Genomic DNA, 5,464 nt, shown 5'->3' on the forward strand with positions numbered 1-5,464 from the left:
AAAATTCGAACTCCATCTCCTTTGATAAGTTCGAATTTTCTACTTCTGTCTTCTACTCTTCTTTTCCTCTGACACTTCAAGGAATCTCTATACTGTGACATAGAGGATTCCACATTTCTTCTTCTCTTCTCTCTCATATGAGCAGGAGCAAAGACAAAGGCATTCTTGTTGAGGCTGATCCTGAACCTGAAAGGACCTTGAAGAGAAAGCTAAGAGAAGCCAAAGCACAACTCTCTTTAGAGGACCTGACCGAATTCTTCAAAGGAGAAGAACACATGGCAGCTGAAAACAATAATGCCAACAATGCAAGGAAGGTGCTGGGTGACTTTACTGCACCTACTCCCGATTTCTATGGGAGAAGCATCTCTATCCCTGCCATTGGAGCAAACAACTTTGAGCTTAAGCCTCAATTAGTTTCTCTAATGCAACAGAATTGCAAGTTTCATGGACTTCCACTGGAAGATCCTCATCAGTTTTTAGCTGCGTTCTTGCAAATCTGTGACACTGTCAAGACTAATGGGGTTGACCCTGAGGTCTACAGACTTATGCTATTCCCTTTTGCTGTAAGAGACAGAGCTAGAACATGGTTGAACTCACAACCTAAAGAAAGCCTGGACTCTTGGGAAAAGCTAGTCAATGCCTTCTTGGCAAAGTTCTTTCCACCTCAAAAATTGAGTAAGCTTAGAGTGGAAGTCCAAACCTTCAGACAGAAGGAAGGAGAATCCCTCTATGAAGCTTGGGAAAGATACAAACAATTAATCAGAAAATGTCCCTCTGACATGCTTTCTGAATGGAGCATCATAGGAATTTTCTATGATGGTCTCTCTGAACTGTCCAAGATGTCCTTGGATAGCTCTGCTGGAGGCTCTCTTCATCTGAAGAAGACGCCTACAGAAGCTCAAGAGCTAATTGAAATGGTTGCAAATAACCAATTCATGTACACTTCTGAAAGGAATCCTGTGAACAATGGGACTAGTCAGAAGAAAGGAGTTCTTGAGATTGACACTCTGAATGCCATACTGGCACAGAACAAAATATTGACCCAACAAGTCAATATGATTTCTCAAAGTCTGTCTGGAATGCAAAATGCACCAAGCAGTACTAAGGAAGCTTCATCTGAGGAAGAAGCTTATGATCCTGAGAACCCTTCAATGGAAGAGGTGAATTACATGGGAGAACCCTATGGAAACACCTATAATCCTTCATGGAGAAATCATCCAAATTTCTCATGGAAGGATCAACAGAGACCTCAACAAGGTTTCAATAACAATAATGGTGGAAGAAATAGGTTTAGCAATAGCAAACCTTTTCCATTATCTTCTCAGCAACAGACAGAGAGTTCTAAGCAGAATACCTCTGACTTAGCAACCATGGTCTCTGATCTAATCAAAACCACACAAAGTTTCATGACTGAAACAAGGTCCTCCATTAGAAATTTGGAAGGACAAATGGGTCAGCTGAGCAAGAAGATTACTGAACTCCCTCCTAGTACTCTCCCAAGCAATACAGAAGAAAATCCAAAAGGAGAGTGCAAGGCCATCAACATGGCCGAATTTTGGGAAGGAGAAGAGGCAGTGAACGCCACTGAGGAAGGCCTCACTGGACGTCCACTGACCTCCAATGAGTTCTCCAATGAGGAACCATGGGAATCTGAGGCTCAAAATGAGACCATAGAGATTCCATTGGACTTACTTCTGCCATTCATGAGCTCTGATGAGTATTCTTCCTCTGAAGAGGATGAGTATGTCACTGAAGAGCAAGTTGCTAAATACCTTGGAGCAATCATGAAGCTAAATGACAAGTTATTTGGAAATGAGACTTGGGAGGATGAACCTCCTTTGCTCACCAAGGAACTAGATGACTTGTCTAGGCAGAAACTGCCTCAAAAGAGACAGGATCCTGGGAAGTTTTCAATACCTTGTACCATAGGCACCATGACCTTCAAGAAGGCCTTGTGTGACTTAGGGTCAGGTGTAAACCTCATGCCTCTCTCTGTAATGGAGAAGTTAGGGATCTCTGAGGTACAAGCTGCAAAAATCTCACTAGAGATGGCAGACAACTCAAGAAAACAAGCCCATGGACTTGTAGAGGATGTTCTGGTTAAAGTTGAAGACCATTACATCCCTATTGATTTGATAGTCCTAGAGACTAGGAAGTGTATGGATGAATCCATCATCCTTGGCAGACCCTTCCTAGCCACAGCAAGGGCTGTGATTGATGTTGATAGAGGAGAGTTGATCATTCAAGTGAATGAAGAATCCTTGGTGTTTAAGGCCCAAGGATATCCCTCTGTCATCATGGAGAGGAAGCATGAAGAGCTTCCCTCAAAACAGAGCCAAACAGAGCCCCCACAGTCAAACTCTAAGTTTGGTGTTGGGAGGCCACAACCAACTTCTAAGTTTGGTGTTGAACCCCCACATTCAAACTCTAAGTTTGGTGTTGGGAGGTTCCAACATGGCTCTAAGCATTTTTGAGGCTCCATGAGAGTCCTCTGTCAAGCTAATGACATTAAAGAAGCGCTTGTTGGGAGGCAACCCAATGTTTTATAATTAACTATTTTCCTTTGTCATTTTATTTTTTGTAGGTTGATGATCATGAGAAGTCACAAAATCAATGAAAAAAGCAAAAACAGAATGAAAAACAGGAAGAAAAACAGCACACCCTGGAGGACGCACCCACTGGCGTTTAAACGCCAGTGAGGTTAGCTGTTGGGCGTTTAACGCCCAGTCTGGCACCATTCTGGGCGTTTAACGCCAGAAAGGGGCACCAGACTGGCGTTAAACGCCAGAAAGGGGCAAGAAGCTGGCGTTAAACGCCAGAAATGGGCACCAGCCCGGCGTTTAACGCCAGAAATGGCTAAAAACGTGATTTTGTTTGCCATTTGGTGCAGGGATGACTTTTCCTTGACACCTCAGGATCTGTGGACCCCACAGGATCCCCACCTACCCTACCACTCTCTCTCTCTTCTTCACCCATTCACCAATCACCTCAACACCTCTTCCCCAAAAACCCTTCACCTATCAAATCCCATCTTTCTCTTCACCACTCACATCCATCCTTCATAAAACCCCACCCACCTCACCATTCAAATTCAAACCACTTTCCCACCCAAACCCACCCTCAAATGGCCGAACCCTACCCTTCCCCCTCTCCTATATAAACCTTCATTCACTCCTTCATTTTCACACATCCTGAACACCATTTCTCTCCCCTTTGGCCGAACACAAAGCCGTTCCCTTCTTCCTCATTTCTTCTTCTTCTACTCTCTTCTTTCTTCTTTTGCTCGAGGACGAGCAAACATTTTAAGTTTGGTGTGGTAAAAGCATTGCTTTTTGTTTTTCCATAACCATTTATGGCATCCAAGGCCGGAGAAACCTCTAGAAAGAGGAAAGGGAAGGCAAAAGCTTCCACCTCCGAGTCATGGGAGATGGAAAGATTCATCTCAAGGGTGCATCAAGACCACTTCTATGAAGTTGTGGCCTTGAAGAAGGTGATCCCCGAGGTCCCTTTTTCACTCAAAAAGAGTGAATATTCGGAGATCCGACATGAGATCCGAAGAAGAGGTTGGGAAGTTCTTACCAACCCCATTCAACAAGTCGGAATCTTGATGGTTCAAGAGTTCTATGCCAATGCATGGATCACCAAGAACCATGACCAAAGTGTGAACCCGACTCCAAAGAATTATCTTACTGTGGTTCGGGGGAAATACTTGGATTTTAGTCCGGAAAGTGTAAGGTTGGCATTCAATTTGCCCATGATGCAAGGAGATGAACATCCTTACACTAGAAGGGTCAACTTTGATCAAAGATTGGATCAAGTCCTCACAATCATATGTGAAGAGGGTGCCCAATGGAAGAGAGATTCAAGAGGGAAGCCGGTTCAATTGAGAAGGCATGACCTCAAACCCGTGGCTAGAGGATGGTTGGAGTTTATCCAACGCTCAATCATTCCCACTAGCAACCGGTCTGAAGTTACCATAGACCGGGCTATCATGATTCATAGCATCATGATTGGAGAAGAAATAGAAGTTCATGAGGTTATAGCCCAAGAACTCTATAAGGTGGCGGACAAGTCCTCTACCTCGGCAAGGTTAGCCTTTCCTCATCTCATTTGTCACCTCTGTTATTCAGTTGGAGTTGACATAGAGGGAGACATCCCCATTGATGAGGACAAGCCCATCACTAAGAAGAGGATGGAGCACACAAGAGACCCCACTCACCATGAGATCCCTGAGATTCCTCAAGGGATGCACTTTCCTCCACAAAACTATTGGGAGCAACTAAACACCTCCCTAGGAGAATTGAGTTCCAACATGGGACAACTAAGGGTGGAGCACCAAGAACACTCCATCATCCTCCATGAAATTAGAGAAGATCAAAGAATCATGAGGGAGGAGCAACAAAGACAAGGAAGAGACATTGAGGAGCTCAAGCACTCCATAGGATCTTCAAGAGGAAGAAAGAGTCGCCATCACTAAGGTGGACCCGTTCCTTAATTTCCTTGTTCTTTATTCTTCTGTTTTCAAATTCTAGTGCTTATGTTTATCTATGTTTGTGTCTTGTGATCATTAGTGTCTTAGTGTCTATGCCTTAAAGTTATGAATGTCCTATGAATCCATCACCTTTCTTAAATAAAAACGTGCTTAAATTGAAAAGGAAAGAATTGCATGAATTTTGAATTTTACAACAGTTTAATTATTTTGATGTGGTGGCAATATTTTTGTTCTCTGAATGTATGCTTAAACAGTGCATATGTATCTTGAATTTGTGGTTCATGAATGTTGGCTCTTGAAAGAATGATGAAAAAGGAGACATGTTACTGAGGATCTGAAAAATCATTAAAATGATTCTTGAAGTAAGAAAAAGCAATGAAAAAAAAAGAAAAAGAAAATTTCGAAAAAAAAGAGAGAAGGAAAAAGAAAACGAAAAAAAAATTATAGAGAAAAGAAAGAAAAATAAAGTTGTGATCCAAGGCAATAAGAGTGTGCTTAAGAACCCTGGACACCTCTAGTTGGGGACTCTAGCAAAGCTGAGTCACAATCTGAAAAGGTTCACCCAATTATGTGTCTGTGGCATGTATGTATCCGGTGGTAATACTGGAAGACAGAGTGCTTTGGGCCACAGCCAAGACTCAATAAGTAGCTATGTTCAAGAATCATCATACTTTACTAGGAGAATCAATAACACTATCTGGATTCTAAGTTCCTAAAGAAGCCAATCATTCTGAATTTCAAAGGATGGAGTGAGATGCCAAAACTATTCAGAGGCAAAAAGCTAAAAGCCCCGCTCATCTAATTAATACTGATCTTCATAGATGTTTTTGGAATTCATTGCATATTCTCTTCTTTTTATCTTATTTGATTTTCAGTTGCTTGAGGACAAGCAACAATTTAAGTTTGGTGTTGTGATGAGCGGATAATTTGTACGCTTTTTGGCATTGTTTTTAGTATGTTTTTAGTATGATC

General features: G+C 42.2%; 1 non-coding gene across 1 annotated transcript; it reads right to left on the reverse strand.

Moving 5' to 3' along the window:
- Window positions 1-677: 677 nt before the first annotated feature.
- Window positions 678-785, reverse strand: LOC112764606 (small nucleolar RNA R71). Its single transcript, XR_003183258.1, has one exon. It is a non-coding gene; the product is annotated as a small nucleolar RNA R71 (small nucleolar RNA).
- Window positions 786-5,464: the final 4,679 nt, after the last annotated feature.

This window comes from Arachis hypogaea, chromosome 2, assembly GCF_003086295.3.
Source record: "Arachis hypogaea cultivar Tifrunner chromosome 2, arahy.Tifrunner.gnm2.J5K5, whole genome shotgun sequence".
Classification (NCBI taxonomy): Eukaryota; Viridiplantae; Streptophyta; class Magnoliopsida; order Fabales; family Fabaceae; genus Arachis; species Arachis hypogaea.